Source organism: Pseudophryne corroboree, chromosome 1 (assembly GCF_028390025.1).
Source record: "Pseudophryne corroboree isolate aPseCor3 chromosome 1, aPseCor3.hap2, whole genome shotgun sequence".
NCBI classification, from domain to species: Eukaryota; Metazoa; Chordata; class Amphibia; order Anura; family Myobatrachidae; genus Pseudophryne; species Pseudophryne corroboree.
In genome coordinates, this window is record NC_086444.1 from 138,725,177 (window position 1) to 138,743,312 (window position 18,136).

Here is an 18,136-nt window from a genome sequence, read left to right on the forward strand (position 1 = left end):
TAATGCACGCCTCTCACAAGAGCACAGCTCACAGAGTCTGGTCACTGTTTATATAGTTTCTCCTCAGGTAGCTGTTCTATTCAGCCCCTCCTCCTAATCACTTCACACCTAGATTCAGCCACTCCTCCTCCTAGTTTCTCTTCACACTCTAAGACAGCACAAGTGAAAGCACAGAGACAAACACAGCCAAATTCTCACTCCTTTTTCCCACAATATTACAATCCCTATATGGATAGATAGAGAATACTCACCTGCTGCTGTTACAAACTCACTTAATAAGCCAAGCCTCACTTTATAATGCACGCCTCTCACAAGAGCACAGCTCACAGAGTCTGGTCACTGTTTATATAGTTTCTCCTCAGGTAGCTGTTCTATTCAGCCCCTCCTCCTAATCACTTCACACCTAGATTCAGCCACTCCTCCTCCTAGTTTCTCTTCACACTCTAAGACAGCACAAGTGAAAGCACAGAGACAAACACAGCCAAATTCTCACTCCTTTTTCCCACAATATTACAATCCCTATATGGATAGATAGAGAATACTCACCTGCTGCTGTTACAAACTCACTTAATAAGCCAAGCCTCACTTTATAATGCACGCCTCTCACAAGAGCACAGCTCACAGAGTCTGGTCACTGTTTATATAGTTTCTCCTCAGGTAGCTGTTCTATTCAGCCCCTCCTCCTAATCACTTCACACCTAGATTCAGCCACTCCTCCTCCTAGTTTCTCTTCACACTCTAAGACAGCACAAGTGAAAGCACAGAGACAAACACAGCCAAATTCTCACTCCTTTTTCCCACAATATTACAATCCCTATATGGATAGATAGAGAATACTCACCTGCTGCTGTTACAAACTCACTTAATAAGCCAAGCCTCACTTTATAATGCACGCCTCTCACAAGAGCACAGCTCACAGAGTCTGGTCACTGTTTATATAGTTTCTCCTCAGGTAGCTGTTCTATTCAGCCCCTCCTCCTAATCACTTCACACCTAGATTCAGCCACTCCTCCTCCTAGTTTCTCTTCACACTCTAAGACAGCACAAGTGAAAGCACAGAGACAAACACAGCCAAATTCTCACTCCTTTTTCCCACAATATTACAATCCCTATATGGATAGATAGAGAATACTCACCTGCTGCTGTTACAAACTCACTTAATAAGCCAAGCCTCACTTTATAATGCACGCCTCTCACAAGAGCACAGCTCACAGAGTCTGGTCACTGTTTATATAGTTTCTCCTCAGGTAGCTGTTCTATTCAGCCCCTCCTCCTAATCACTTCACACCTAGATTCAGCCACTCCTCCTCCTAGTTTCTCTTCACACTCTAAGACAGCACAAGTGAAAGCACAGAGACAAACACAGCCAAATTCTCACTCCTTTTTCCCACAATATTACAATCCCTATATGGATAGATAGAGAATACTCACCTGCTGCTGTTACAAACTCACTTAATAAGCCAAGCCTCACTTTATAATGCACGCCTCTCACAAGAGCACAGCTCACAGAGTCTGGTCACTGTTTATATAGTTTCTCCTCAGGTAGCTGTTCTATTCAGCCCCTCCTCCTAATCACTTCACACCTAGATTCAGCCACTCCTCCTCCTAGTTTCTCTTCACACTCTAAGACAGCACAAGTGAAAGCACAGAGACAAACACAGCCAAATTCTCACTCCTTTTTCCCACAATATTACAATCCCTATATGGATAGATAGAGAATACTCACCTGCTGCTGTTACAAACTCACTTAATAAGCCAAGCCTCACTTTATAATGCACGCCTCTCACAAGAGGTCAGGGTGAATCAGCATTGGTAAGTAAGCACTAAGTCGGGATGCTATCATTTTAGCATAGAGCTTAAGATCGCTATTAAGCAATGCAATTGGTCTGTAGTTGTGGCAGTGAGCAGGGTCTTTCCCAGGCTTGGGTATAGCTACCACCCGTGCCTCCAGCATTTCCTTAGGGAAGGTACCAGTACTAGTTATATCATTAAACAGAGTAGTCAAAATGGGGGAGAGGCGGTCTGTAAAGGAAGTATAAAAATCGTTAATAAACCCATCGGGGCCAGGGGCCTTATTCTTTGGGAGGGATTTAATCGTGGCTTCGACCTCTAGTGCGGTCCAAGGGGCGTTTAAGGCATCTAACTGATCAGGAGTCAGGGTGGGGAGGTTGACCGAAGAAAGAAATGCTTGTATGGAGTCAGGAGTAGGCTGGGATGTGAGGGGATCAGAATGTAAATTGTACAATTTAGTGTAGTAGTTCGCGAATTGGTTAGCGATATCTAGAGGGTTGGCAAGCTTAGAGCCAGCAGAGGAGAGAATATGTTTAATTCTATTGCGAGCTCGTTGGGCACGAAGTCTGCGGGCAAGCATTTTACCGGGTCTATTACCTACCAAGTAGAATTTCTGGCGTAGTCTATTCAGGGCTGCTTGGGTTCTAAAAACCAAAAGTTTTTGTAATTGGCTGCGAATGTCAGATAGTTCCTTACGCAAAAGCCGAGTGGGGTGCTTCTTATTCTTATCTTCAGCTATTTTAAGTCTCTGCTCCAGATCTAGTTGGAGTTGTTTAGCTTGCTTTGTAAGCGTAGCTCCAGCCTGAATAGCGGAACCACGGACAACCGCTTTTAACGCACACCAGTAGTTTGGTAAAGAGGTGTCCGATGGGGAGTTAGTGTCTGTATACAGGGACATGCAATCGGAGATAATTTTTTTGGCCAACGTGTCGTGCAATAGATGGGGAGATAATCGCCATGATCTGGGGGGGATGGAAGCAGACTTAATGTGCCATTTCCAGTATATCGGAGCGTGGTCGGACCAGGTGATAGGAAGGATGTCGACCATACCAGAATCCTGTAAGGTCCATTTATCACATAACACAAGGTCAATTCGTGAGTATGAATTGTGAACTGGTGAGAAGAACGTGTAATCTCTACCTGAGGGGTTGCGAATGCGCCAGATGTCATATAGGTCGAACTCTGCTAACACGTTACGTAGCGCTAATGAGGGGCCAGGGCGGGATTTAGATGTAGTTGAAGAGGGCTGGGACGATTTATCAAGTTTAGGATCTAATACTAAGTTGAAGTCTCCTAGGAGGATTAGGGAGCCGACCCGGACCTTTTGAATAAGCAAGCAGAGCTTCCGAATAAAGGCCACCTGGTTCGAGTTAGGTGCGTATAGAGAGACTATAGTGACAGATCTACTTTCCAGAACACCCGTGAGAATCAAGTACCGGCCTGCTTTATCTGCAATTTGGGAGTGGAGAGTAAAAGGAACATTATCTCTAAACAGCAGAGCTACTCCATTTCTTTTAAAGGGGCCGTTAGCGAAATATCCTATAGGGAACCTGTGGTCTTTCAATACAGGGGGATTGTGGGAGGAAAAGTGAGTTTCTTGTAAGGCGACTATATCAGCTTTATACTTATGGAAGGAGGATAGTCTCCGTTTGTTGGGAGAGTTTAACCCCTTCACATTCAGTGTAAGAATACCAACCATAATTATTCAGTAAAAATACTATGCAGGTGACGGCATCCCATCCTGATGGGGGGGGGGGGATAGAGAAAACATGGAAAAGGGGCAATAGACTCAAAAATCGTAAGTCAAAGGGAAAGGAAAAGTAAACCGACCCAGTACATCGGGTCTGCATAGCTACTGCAGGGGAAAAATGAATGCAGTAGATAAACGGGGGGCAGGCGGACTCTTCAGTCCACCCAGAGTCAGTGAGAGACAAATAGCTAATGTATAGGGAGAGTAAATACACATCTCCTTCTTGGTATAAGTGGGACGTGGGAAATAAACAAATATTAAAGAGACAAAAACGAAGCCTAAATTGGTATGGCCTATCTTACTAGCGGAAATTCCTCCGTCTGGAGTAATCAGCGTGTACTATAAAGATAGGCCCTTAAACAGATAAACAGGTAAACTAGGGAGTAAACTGAACAATCACCTCTATGTAGGAGAGTATGTACTATGGTAACTAGCAAGGAGAAAATATAACTCGCCCAGAGGGATTCTATAACCAGAAGTGCAGCAGTAAACAGAGATATAATAAAGTCAGCATCTCTAACTAAATAAAGAAAGGCATGTTAGAACGTTCATTAATTACGTAGTGCGTTCACTCAGTGGCCCATTCCGAGCGAGGTGGGGGACGTCTCTCATGCGAGGATGGTAATTTCACAGAGATGTCCCAGTCCTCGAGCAGCTTCACTCCGGCTTCCAGCTCTGATATAGTAAACGAAGAACCGTCATAAAAGACAATCAGCTTCACTGGAAAGCCCCATCTATATCTGATATCTTGGGCCCGGAGGGCGGAGGTGATCGGAGCTAAACTGCGTCTCTTAGAGAGGGTGAGTGCGGAAAAGTCCGGGAACAATTGCAATCCTCCTAGGGTGTCGGAGTTCTCTGCAGCTCGAGTAGCTTGGAGAATACGTTCTTTAACGGTGAAGAAGTGTACCCGGAGTAACGTATCTCTAGGTAAGGAGTTGGAGATAAACCGAGGTTTAGGAAGGCGATGGATTCGGTCAATTAGCAGTTCCGCATCAGGTGCACCAGGTAGCAGTTTACGGAACAGGGCCATGACCTATTCAGTCAGTTCCGAGTTGTCGACCGAGTCGGGTATTCCACGTATTTTAATATTGTTCCGTCTGGAACGATCTTCCATATCTGCCATTTTGTTTTTAAATGTGTCCAACTCGTTTTGTTGTTGGTCATGAGCTGTGATCAGATCGTTATGCGACGTCACCAGTTCTTCCAGTTTGCGCTCTAGAGTGTCGGTTCTATCCCCTATGGCTGTCAGCTCAACTTTGACTTCACGTATAGCAGCTGTGAGGTCATGAGTTAAGTCCGATTTGAAGGCCGTCAGGACCTGACAGAGGGTCTTCACAGTAAGAGGAGCATCAGAATTCGGGTCCACGCCCGACACTGAAAGCGAGCTGGACAGGTCAGGTGAGTAGGGGCTTTTCGTGGAGGGGGCCGACACTCCTCGAGGTGACGGGGATGTCTGATGTTGTTTCCTGACCGGGAGGGACACCTGAGGGGGCAGTGTGCCTTTTGCTTTTTTAGGTGCCATAATGAAAAAAAAATGGAGAGAAAATAAATTATCTGAGAGTGATGCAGCAGACTGATCCCTCTAGGCTAGTGCGTTATAAAGTAGGCAGGATGCCTGTTTTTAAACGTAGTCCCATGTTAAACGATAAGACTCTGGGTGGAAAAGGCCCACATCAGGGGTCACATTGCGACGGGCTGTAGGAGTGTAGAGACGAGGGTCGCCTCAAGCCCGATATTGATGATAAGAAAGCACTGGACAGAGCTTGAGAGATTAGTATGAGAGGGCACAGTTAAATAGTAAAATGTACCTCTTTAAAATGTACCTTTTTAGCTGCAGTCAAATGTGTATTGTATGACTACAATAGAGTGAGGCCACTGGCAGATGTAGAGCAGGCAGAACTTGTGAACTAGTAGGCTGCTTCAGGGCTATTATGCAGTGGTCCTGGGTTTTGCTACCTCTGGCAGTATAGCTTTAGAATAGTTTCCAAGATGGCCGCCGCCAGAGCCACTAGCAGACAGACTCTCCTAACATCTGCTCTTCCCGGCCCAAGGGGGAAGTTTTTCTGCCCTCTGCAGGTACCTGAGGGTCTGGGGAGGGTCCCCTCTGGCCAGAGGGTGTGTGGGGTGCCCGCAGGAGGTCCGCCGGGTCCCGCCGCGGCCGCGAACGGGTCCCGGAGCTCGTCGCCGGGATGCCTTCAAACTCGAGGCCCCGGCTTCTGGAAGCTGAGTAGGCCGCGGGCTCGTAGCGGCGGAGATGGTCTCTCAGCTGTGCGGGGCTCCTCTCCAGATAGCCCACAGCCGTCAGCAGCTCACAGGGGCACAGTAGGGGCTAGGTGGATCAGTGCTGAGAGGGCTTGAGGGTGGTTTAGAGCCCTTTATTGCAGGAGCTCCAGCCCAATGTGTCTATGCAGGCTAGCGTCCAAGCCACGCCCCCCTTTTTTATTTTTTTTAACAATACAAGTAACTATTATATGGAATTTATAGTTGGCGCTTGTACTGTTTTCTGTATTCATTCCATGATCTCCAGGGTATTTTTTATTTAAAAATGAAGAGGAGGGTTGGACGGATGTTCTTGGGGGGTGAATTCAATTTGTTTTCCTCGAGGCTGCCACTAGATGGTGCCCAGCGGCGCAATTAAATTGTTGCTCCGTTCGGGTGCGATTAGCTGCGTGGAGTCACATTTCAGCTAGCCGTCCCCCATGCTATTGAAAGTGACCTGTTTTGGCAACGTAATGGCACTTCACGCACAGCACTTTGGTCGGGTTTAGCAGTTTTACGTGGCTAAACCCGACACTCATGGGTGCAATCAGTGTGGAAAAGATATTTGAATATGGCCCCGACTGCGATTAAAAACAATTGAATTGCCCCTTTAGAACTTATACCCCTTTCACACCATTGACCCAGGTCAAACCTGATCGCTGATCTGGCTTTTGCATACTGTTAGCCTGACCTGGGTTAGATAACCCAGCTTGCACTTTCGCACTGAATACTACACAGGTTGGTCCCAGGTTCAGACCAGGGTTAAATTACTGGGACACTAAACCCAGTCCCTTTAAACTAGTGGTGGGGAACCTCAGGCCCGAGGGCCGTATAAGTCCCTCAAAGCCACTTGAGCTGGCCCGGCCAGGCTCGCCTAAACGAGAGAAGATGCCGAGCGCCCGCTGAGATTTTACAACCAGCGGGCACCCGGCTCCTCAGCAGCAGCTGGAGGCAGGAGCTCACTCCTGAGCGCCAGCTTCTGGCTCAGGCAGTGTACATGTGTGGCGCTATGGGAGAGACGTCATGACATCTCTCCCATAGTTTTGAGGAGAGGCAGGGCAGCGTTCCGGAAGCGGGAGCAGGGCTGGGGAGCATTGTGGTGGGGGTTTTTTTAATGTGCGTGTGTAAGCGGCACTACTAGGGGGCATATTTAATGGGGCATATCTAATGGGGCATAACAAGTGACTGGGGGCATAATAACTACTGACTGGGGGCAGGCTAATTTTTAAGTTAGTTTTTGTATGGCCCCCGAAGGATTTTATAAATATCCAAATGGCCCTTGGTAGAAAAAAGGTTCCCCACCCCTGCTTTAAACCTATGCCAGAACCTGGGTTGCCTGGGCAACATTCCGGGTCAGGGGCTTGTTGTGAAAGAGGTATTCGTTTATAAGGCAAATATAACAATGTGAATTTTAAACCGTAATATTTCCGTTTATTTTCATACCTTCCGTTTTATCTCTTATAATTATAATGTTTTCAAAATGTAATTATTAAATATCTATTTTTATAACGATTATAAGAGGTGTGTTTCTATTTACTTAAAATTTGTGTTTGTTTGGAGGGGAGCAATATATAAAAACAGAAAGTAGTAAACTAAGAACTGATGAACTCCCATTATACTGTAACTACCAAGGAAACCGTAATATTGCATGAGTTCTTAAAGCTGCACTACCACTTAGGGGTGGGGGGGAGGGGAGGAGTGTATGGGGTTATAACTCGGTCTCCTCCTGGATCCTATGGGCAATAGGGCTACATAGCTTCTCATTGGTTTTCCTGGTCACACCCCCTGTCCTGCAGCCTTTTTAAAGTGGTGACTAAAATTGTTCCTCTCTATAGGTGATAGTGCAATTTTGAAGTAGAGAACTGCCCATACCTGGTTGGCAGAGGCTCTATCCTCAGTAGACTTCAATGGAACAGTGCCTAAAAAGGGCATACAGGTTGAGTATCCCATATCCAAATATTCCGAAATACGGAATATTCCGAAATACAGACTTTTTTGAGTGAGAGTGAGATAGTGAAACCTTTGTTTTTGATGGCTCAATGTACACAAACTTTGTTTAATACACAAAGTTATTACAAATATTGTATTAAATGACCTTCAGGCTGCGTGTATAAGGTGTATATGAAACATAAATGAATTGTGTGAATGTAGGCACACTTTGTTTAATGCACAAAGTTATAAAAAATATTTGCTAAAATTACCTTCAGGCTGTGTGTATAAGGTATATATGATACATAAATGTATTCTGTGCTTAGATTTACCGTAGGTCTCATCACCATGATATCTCATTATGGTATGCAATTATTCCAAAATACGGAACAATCCCATATCCAAAATACCTCTGGTCCCAAGCATTTTGGATAAGGGATACTCAACCTGTATTAACATGGGAAATAGTGCATATCTCAGACTTGGCTTATATTTGTTTCCTTACCAAAATGAGCTCTGCAAACCATACCTGTACTGAGGCAGAGGGAGGACTGCTCTATTTTGCGTCATGTCACTTATGTATAGTTGCCCAACAGGCCCACAAAAGTGGTTACGTCCATACTCAACCGCTGCTCTGCATGATTCTGTCACCTGCATCTACTTATGGTTGGAGATGGGTGGACCAACGTGCACGAAGACAGTATGGCAGAGATTTTAAACCTTTTACAACTCGTGGCACACCGAACAAGATTTAAATATTGCCATGGTACACTCAAATATAATGGTGATGCATGGTGCAGTTGCGTGTCCTAGGATGTCATGTCGCAGCTTCTCCATAGGTAATGCCTTAGCCACATCTGAGAAAGCCAGAAGAGCCCAACACTGCCCGGGCCTCAGTAGCGGCAAAACACTGACTGGCCTGGCTGTGCTTCTATGGCGGCACACCTGGAGACTGGTCAGGGCACACTAATGTGGCACGGTGGTTGAAAAAGAAAAGTAATAAAAAAAAAAGATATATACACACACACACACTGGCAAGACACATTCTGCAGGGGTGGTTTTTGTTTTGTTTTTTACATTTGTACATGAGAAGCGCAGGTGTTCTTAGTGGTTTGCATGTTTTCTAAATTTCTCTGACGTCCTAGTGGATGCTGGGAACTCCGTAAGGACCATGGGGAATAGCGGCTCCGCAGGAGACTGGGCACAAAAGTAAAGCTTTAGGACTACCTGGTGTGCACTGGCTCCTCCCCCTATGACCCTCCTCCAAGCCTCAGTTAGATTTTTGTGCCCGGCCGAGAAGGGTGCACACTAGGGGCTCTCCTGAGCTTCTTAGTGAAAGTTTAGTTTTAGGTTTTTTATTTTCAGTGAGACCTGCTGGCAACAGGCTCGCTGCATCGAGGGACTAAGGGGAGAAGAAGCGAACCTGCCTGCTTGCAGCCAGCTTGGGCTTCTTAGGCTACTGGACACCATTAGCTCCAGAGGGACCGAACACAGGCCCAGCCTCGGAGCTCGGTCCCAGAGCCGCGCCGCTGGCCCCCTTACAGAGCCAGAAGCAAGAAGAGGTCCGGAAAAATCGGCGACAGAAGACATCAGTCTTCAACAAGGTAGCGCACAGCACTGCAGCTGTGCGCCATTGTTACTCAGGCACACTTCACACTTCGGTCACTGAGGGTGCAGGGCGCTAGGGGGGGGCGCCCTGAGCAGCAATGTAAACACCTTGGCTGGCATAAATACACCACATATAACCCCCAGGGCTATATGGATGTATTTTAACCCCTGCCAGAACTCGCCAAAAAGCGGGAGAAAAGGCCGCAGAGAAGGGGGCGGAGCCTATCTCCTCAGCACACGGGCGCCATTTTCCATCACAGCTCCGCTGGAAGGACGTCTCCCTGACTCTCCCCTGCAGTCCTGCACTACAGAAAAGGGTAAAAAAGAGAGGGGGGCACTAATTTGGCGCAGTTTTGATACTAACAGCAGCTATAAAGGGAAAAGCACATTTTATAGTGGTATTCCTGTCTATATATAGCGCTCTGGTGTGTACTGGCATACTCTCCCTCTGTCTCCCCAAAGGGCTAGTGGGGTCCTGTCCTCTATCAGAGCATTCCCTGTGTGTGTGTCGGTACGATTGTGTCGACATGTTTGAGGAGGAAAATGAGATGGAGGCGGAGCAATTGCTTATTATAGAGTTGTCACCCCCTAGGGAGTCGACACCTGAGTGGATGAGCTTATGGAAGGAATTGCGTGACAGTGTCAGCTCTTTACGACAGACAGTTGACGACATGAGACAGCCGGCTACTCAGCTTGTGCCTGTCCAGGGGTCTCAAACGCCATCAGGGGCTTTAAAACGCCCGTTACCTCAAATGGCAGACACAGACACGGATACTGACTCCAGTGTCGATGATGAGGAGACAAACGTGACTTCCACTAGGGCCACACGTTACATGATTGAAGCAATGAAAAATGTATTGCATATCTCTGATAATACAAGTACCACTAAAAAGGGTATTATGTTTAGTGAGAAAAAACTGCCTGTAGTTTTTCCTGTATCCGAGGAATTAAATGATGTGTGTGATGAGGCGTGGGTTTCCCCTGATAAAAAACTGATAATTCCTAAAAGGTTATTGGCATCGTACCCTTTCCCGCCAGAAGATAGGGCACGTTGGGAAACACCCCCTAGGGTGGATAAAGCGCTCACACGCTTGTCTAAACAGGTAGCACTACCCTCTCCTGATACGGCCGCCCTAAAGGAACCTGCCGATAGAAAGCTGGAGAATATCCTAAAATGTATATACACTCACACGGGTGTTATACTGCGACCAGCAATCGCCTCAGCCTGGATGTGCAGTGCGGGCCTGGCGTGGTCGGATTCCCTGACTGAAAATATTGATACCCTAGATAGGGACAGTATATTACTGACTATAGAGCATTTGAAGGATGCATTTCTATATATGCGTGATGCACAGAGGGATATTTGCCGACTGGCATCAAGAGTTAGCGCGCTGTCCATTTCTGCAAGAAGAGGTTTATGGACGCGGCAGTGGTCAGGTGATGCGGATTCTAAAAGGCACATGGAAGTATTGCCTTATAAGGGGGAGGAGTTATTTGGGGTAGGTCTATCAGACTTGGTAGCCACGGCAACTGCTGGAAAATCCACATTTTTACCCCAGGTAGCTTCTCAACCTAAGAAGACGCCGTATTATCAGGCGCAGTCCTTTCGGCCCCATAAGGGCAAGCGGGCAAAAGGCGCCTCATTTCTGCCCCGTGGCAGAGGGAGAGGAAAAAGGCTGCAACAAACAGCCAGTTCCCAGGAACAAAAGCCCTCTCCCGCCTCCGCAAAGTCCTCAGCATGACGCTGGGGCTTTACAAGCGGACTCAGGCACGGTGGGGGCCCGTCTCAAGAAGTTCAGTGCGCAGTGGGCCCACTCGCAAGTGGACCCCTGGATCCTTCAGGTGGTATCTCAGGGGTACAAATTGGAATTCGAGACGTCTCCCCCTCGCCGTTTTCTAAAGTCTGCTTTACCGACGTCTCCCTCAGACAGGGAGGCAGTATTGGAAGCCATTCACAAGCTGTATTCCCAGCAGGTGATAATCAAGGTACCCCTCCTACAACAGGGAAAGGGGTACTATTCCACACTATTTGTGGTACCGAAGCCGGACGGCTCGGTGAGACCAATTTTAAACCTAAAATCCTTGAACACTTACATACAAAGGTTCAAATTCAAGATGGAGTCACTCAGAGCAGTGATTGCAAACCTGGAAGAAGGGGACTATATGGTGTCTCTGGACATCAAAGATGCTTACCTACATGTCCCAATTTACCCTTCTCACCAAGGGTACCTCAGGTTTGTGGTACAGAACTGTCACTATCAGTTTCAGACGCTGCCGTTTGGATTGTCCACGGCACCCCGGGTCTTTACCAAGGTAATGGCCGAAATGATGATACTCCTTCGAAGGAAGGGAGTTTTAGTTATCCCTTACTTGGACGATCTCCTGATAAGGGCAAGATCCAGGGAACAGTTGGAAGTCGGGGTAGCACTATCTCAGATAGTGCTGCGCCAGCACGGTTGGATTCTCAATATTCCAAAATCGCAGCTGATCCCGACGACACGACTTCTATTCCTAGGGATGATCCTGGACACAGTCCAGAAAAAGGTGTTTCTCCCGGAGGAGAAAGCCAGGGAGTTATCCGAACTAGTCAGAAATCTCCTAAAACCAGGCAAAGTCTCAGTGCATCAATGCACAAGGGTCCTGGGAAAGATGGTGGCTTCTTACGAAGCAATCCCATTCGGCAGATTCCACGCAAGAACCTTCCAGTGGGATCTGCTAGACAAATGGTCCGGGTCGCATCTTCAGATGCATCAGCGGATAATCTTGTCACCAAGGACAAGGGTGTCTCTCCTGTGGTGGTTGCAGAGTGCTCATCTTCTAGAGGGCCGCAGATTCGGCATTCAGGACTGGGTCCTGGTGACAACGGATGCCAGCCTGAGAGGCTGGGGAGCAGTCACACAGGGAAGAAATTTCCAGGGCTTGTGGTCAAGCCTGGAGACATCACTTCACATAAATATCCTGGAGCTAAGGGCCATCTACAATGCTCTAAGCCTAGCAAGACCTCTGCTTCAAGGTCAGCCGGTGCTGATCCAGTCAGACAACATCACAGCAGTCGCCCACGTAAACAGACAGGGCGGCACAAGAAGCAGGAGGGCAATGGCAGAAGTTGCAAGGATTCTTCGCTGGGCGGAAAATCATGTGATCGCACTGTCAGCAGTGTTCATTCCGGGAGTGGACAACTGGGAAGCAGACTTCCTCAGCAGACACGACCTCCACCCGGGAGAGTGGGGACTTCACCCAGAAGTCTTCCACATGATTGTGAACCATTGGGAAAAACCAAAGGTGGACATGATGGCGTCCCGCCTCAACAAAAAACTAGACAGGTATTGCGCCAGGTCAAGGGACCCTCAGGCAATAGCTGTGGACGCTCTGGTAACACCGTGGGTGTACCAGTCAGTGTACGTGTTCCCTCCTCTGCCTCTCATACCCAAGGTACTGAGAATCATAAGAAGGAGAGGAGTAAGGACTATACTCGTGGCTCCGGATTGGCCAAGAAGGACTTGGTACCCGGAACTTCAAGAGATGCTCACAGAGGACCCGTGGCCTCTACCTCTAAGAAGGGACCTGCTCCAGCAGGGACCCTGTCTGTTCCAAGACTTACCGCGGCTGCGTTTGACGGCATGGCGGTTGAACGCCGGATCCTGAAGGAAAAAGGCATTTTGGATGAAGTCATCCCTACCCTGATCAAAGCCAGGAAGGATGTAACCGTACAGCATTATCACCGTATTTGGCGTAAATATGTTGCGTGGTGCGAGGCCAGGAAGGCCCCTACAGAGAAATTTCAACTGGGTCATTTCCTGCAAACAGGACTGTCTATGGGCCTAAAATTAGGGTCCATTAAGGTTCAAATTTCGGCCCTGTCGATTTTCTTCCTGAAAGAACTGGCTTCAGTTCCTGAAGTTCAGACGTTTGTCAAGGGGGTACTGCATATACAGCCTCCTTTTGTGCCTCCAGTGGCACCTTTGGATCTCAATGTAGTTTTGGGGTTCCTAAAATCACATTGGTTTGAACCACTCACCACTGTGGACTTAAAATATCTCTCATGGAAAGTGGTAATGCTGTTGGCCCTGGCTTCAGCCAGGCGTGTCTCAGAATTGGTGGCTTTATCCTATAAAAGCCCTTACCTAATTTTTCATACGGACAGGGCAGAATTGAGGACTCGTCCTCAATTTCTCCCTAAGGTGGTTTTAGTGTTTCACTTGAACCAGCCTATTGTGGTACCTGCGGCTACTAGGGACTTGGAGGACTCCAAGTTGCTGGACGTAGTCAGGGCCCTGAAAATATATGTTTCCAGGACGGCTGGAGTCAGAAAATCTGACTCGCTGTTTATCCTGTATGCACCCAACAAGCTGGGTGCTCCTGCTTCTAAGCAGACTATTGCTCGTTGGATTTGTAGTACAATTCAGCTTGCACATTCTGTGGCAGGCCTGCCACAGCCAAAATCTGTAAAAGCCCATTCCACAAGGAAGGTGGGCTCATCTTGGGCGGCTGCCCGAGGGGTCTCGGCTTTACAACTTTGCCGAGCAGCTACTTGGTCAGGGGCAAACACGTTTGCTAAATTCTACAAATTTGATACCCTGGCTGAGGAGGACCTGGAGTTCTTTCATTCGGTGCTGCAGAGTCATCCGCACTCTCACGCCCGTTTGGGTGCTTTGGTATAATCCCCATGGTCCTTACGGAGTCCCCAGCATCCACTAGGACGTTAGAGAAAATAATTATTTACTTACCGATAATTCTATTTCTCGTAGTCCGTAGTGGATGCTGGGCGCCCATCCCAAGTGCGGATTGTCTGCAATACTTGTACATAGTTATTGTTACAAAAATCGGGTTATTATTGTTGTGAGCCATCTTTTCAGAGGCTCCTCTGTTATCATGCTGTTAACTGGGTTCAGATCACAGGTTGTACGGTGTGATTGGTGTGGCTGGTATGAGTCTTACCCGGGATTCAAAATCCTTCCTTATTGTGTACGCTCGTCCGGGCACAGTATCCTAACTGAGGCTTGGAGGAGGGTCATAGGGGGAGGAGCCAGTGCACACCAGGTAGTCCTAAAGCTTTACTTTTGTGCCCAGTCTCCTGCGGAGCCGCTATTCCCCATGGTCCTTACGGAGTTCCCAGCATCCACTACGGACTATGAGAAATAGAATTATCGGTAAGTAAATTCTTATTTTTTCAGCCAGGTCTGGGTTTACTCAGATCTGGATCCTTGGATATTACAGATAGTATCCCTAGGTTACAGATTGGAATTTCAAGACCTTCCCCCATGCCGATTTTTCAAATCGGCCTTGCCAGTTTCTGATCAGGACAGCGCAAATGTCCTGAACGCAATACACAGATTATGCCAAGACAAGGTAATTTCCTTGGTTCCTACCGAACAAAAGAACCAAGGTTTTTATTCAAGCCTGTTTGTGGTGCCGAAGCCGGATGGCTCGATCAGACCGATTTTTAAATCCTAAAATCTCTAAATCTTTATTTGAAAAGGTTCAAGATGGAGTCCCTGAGAGCGGTGATCTCCAGCTTGGAAGAAAAGGAATTTCTGGTGTCAGTGGACATCAAGGATGCTTACTTGCATGTCCCCATTTACCCGCCACATCAAGCAGACCTGAGGTTTGCGGTTCAGGATTGTCATTACCAATTCCAAACATTACCATTCTGGCTCTCCACGGCTCCGAGAATATTCACCAAGGTGATGGCGGAGATGATGGTTCTCCTTCGCGAACAAGGAGTCAACATAATTCCATACTTGGACGATCTCCTCATAAAAGCGAGATCCAGGGACAAGTTACCCCAGAACATAACATTATCCCTGACGGTGCTTCAACAGCATGGTGGATCATCAACTTTCCAAAATAACAATTTGAACCGACAATGAGCTTATCATTTCTGGGAATGATACTGGACACCGAGGTACAGAGAGTATTTCTACCGGTTGAAAAGGCTCAGGAAATCCAGAGCATGGTCAAACAAATTTTGAGACCACGAAAAGTATCAATTCACCAGTGCATTCGCCCGCTGGGACAAATGGTAGCATCTTACGAGGCGCTACAATATGGCAGATTCCATGCCAGGGTTTTCCAGTGAGACCTACTGGACAAGTGGTCCGGGTCGCATCTCTACATGCATCAAAGAATAATCTTGTCGGCGAAAGCTAGAGTTTCACTCCTCCTGTGGTGGCTACAAATTTCTCACCTCCTGGAGGGACGCAGGTTCAGGATTCAGAACTGGATCCTGGTGACCACGGATGCAAGTCTCCGAGGTTAGGGAGCAGTCACGCAAGGGGAAAGCTTCCAAGGAAGATGGTCAAGTCAGGAAACTCTTCTTCACATAAACCTTCTGGAATTGAAAGCTGTGTACAACGGCCTTCATCAAGCGGCACACCTTCTGCAAGGTCGGCCCATTCAGATCCAGTCAGACAATGTAACAGCTGTAGCGTACATTAACCGTTAAGGCGGAACAAAAAGCAGAGCAGCAATGGCAGAGGTGACAAAGATACTCCTGGGCAGAAAGACATGCAAAAGCTCTGTCTGCGATTTTCATTCCGGGAGTGGACAACTGGGAAGCAGACTTCCTCAGCAGACACGATCTCCATCCAGGAGAATGGAGCCTCCACCCAGAAGTCTTTGCGGAGGTAGAAAGTCATTGGGGCGTTCCTCAAGTAGATATGATGGCTTCACGTCTCAACAAGAAGCTTCAGAAATAGTTCCAGGTCGAGAGACCCACAAGCAATAGCGGTGGATGCACTGGTGACCCAGTGGGTGTTTCAGTCAGTGCATCTGTTTCCTCCACTTCCTCTAATTCCAAAAGTTCTCAAACTTGTCAGAAGAACAGGGGTTCGAGCAATCCTAATTGCCCCAGACTGGCCAAGGAGGGCCTGGTATCCAGATCTTCAAGAGTTACTACTTGAAGATCCTCGGCCACTGCCTCTTCGTGAGGACCTGCTTCAGCAGGGGCCGTTAGTTTATCAAGACTTATCGTGGCTGCGTTTGACGGCATGTCTCTTGAGCACCAGATCCTAGCCAGTAAGGGTATTCCTGCTGAAGTCATTCCCACACTTTTTATTCTGGCCTGGAAAGGGGTAACGTCCAAACATTACCATCATATTTGGAGAAAATATGTTTCTTGGTGTGAATCCAAGAAGTCTCCTGTGGTGGAGTTTCAATTGGGACGGCTTCTCCTATTTCTACAGGAGGGTGTGGATGCTGGCTTGAGATTAGGGTCTATCAAGGTCCAAATTTCTGCCTTGTCCATTTTCTTTCAGAAACAATTGGCTTCCCTTCCTGAGGTACAGATGTTTGTGAAGGGGGTTCTGAGCATCCAACCTCCCTTTGTGCCTCCTGCGGCGCCATGGTATCTTAATGTAGTATTGCAGTTCCTTAAATCGGACTGCTTTTAGCCTCTACATGAGGTGGAGTTGAAGTTTTTAACTTGGAAAGTGGTCATGTTGTTGGCCTTGGCTTCAGGCAGGCGTGTGTCTGAGTTAGGGGCTCTGTCTCTCACAAGAGTCCTTATTTGATATTTCATGAAGATAGGGCTGAACTGAACAAATCTGCCGAGCTGCTACTTGGTCAGGGGCAAACACGTTTGCTAAGTTTTACAAGTTTGACACCTTGGCTGCTGACGACCTTACGTTTGGTCAGTCAGTTATGCAGGTACAGTAGCACTTTCCCGCCCGTACTGGGAGCTTCGGTACATCCCCATGGTACTAAAATGGACCCCGGCATCCTCTAGGACGTAAGAGAAAATAGGATTTTAATTACCTGCCAGTAAATCCTTTTTTTGTAGTCCGTAGAGGATGCTGGGCGCCTGCCCATTGCTCCTTTTTCCTGCAGTTTTACATTTTATCTTTTTACACAGGTTCTCATGTGTTAAGATGTTTTACAGCGGTTGCTGTTATGTTAGGCATGCACGTTAGCATGGGTTATGTTGTGGACCATGTTTGGCGGCATGTTTTGTTTTATGGTGTGAATCTCATCGCTAGTTTAATTTTGAATTCTTCTTTCAAAGATGTCCGTTTCCTCTGGCACAGGTCCTATACTGAGGTCTGGAGGAGGGGCATAGAGGGAGGAGCCAGTTCACACTGTTGAAAAGTCTTAAAGTGCCAGAGGCTCCTGCAGAACCGTCTATACCCCATGGTACTAAAATGGACCCCAGCATCCTCTATGGACTACAAGAAAAGGATTTACCGGCAGATAATTAAAATCCTATTAGAAACTGGGTGCATGTTCTATTAGTGTTACTATCTTTCTGTAGAAAATAAGTAATTGCACTTTGTATGTGCTGAAGATGAGGTGTGTGTGTTTAAACAAAACAAAAAGCCATTGTATTTATAAACTTAATTTTATGCTTGGGAGGCACCAAACCTACCACACTACCTGTGGCTTCCTGCGTTCCCCTAAGCACATCATGACATGCAGACCTGTTCTCTGTAATATAATAACTGGTGGGTGGGTCACAGCCTTCCAAAATATCTGTACTCTGACCTGTTTCTGTGAGCTGTCCAATCATCTGATTGGCCAGGGGATGAAGATTTGATACAATAACATAGTCAAATGTGCTTTATAATCAGAAAGTATACATTTTGTAAATAAAGGTGGGTACATACTGGTAGATATATCTGTGGACGGATCGGGCAGTGTGTTGAGCATACACACTGCCCGATCCGTCGGGGACTGTACACACGCCCGCCCAGTTCAGCTGTCAATCACCGCCGGCCCCCGCAGCATGTGTAGATCGGCTGCCCGCCCGTACACACACAGCGATGCAACAATATATCGGTAGATATATTGGCCATCGGCTGTGCA

The 18,136-nt window shown here is 47.3% G+C and overlaps 1 protein-coding gene across 6 annotated transcripts in view; it reads left to right on the forward strand.

Moving 5' to 3' along the window:
• Window positions 1-18,136, forward strand: part of LOC135057294 (trafficking protein particle complex subunit 13) — a 69,032-nt gene that overhangs the window by 25,111 nt on the left and 25,785 nt on the right. The window lies entirely within an intron of this gene.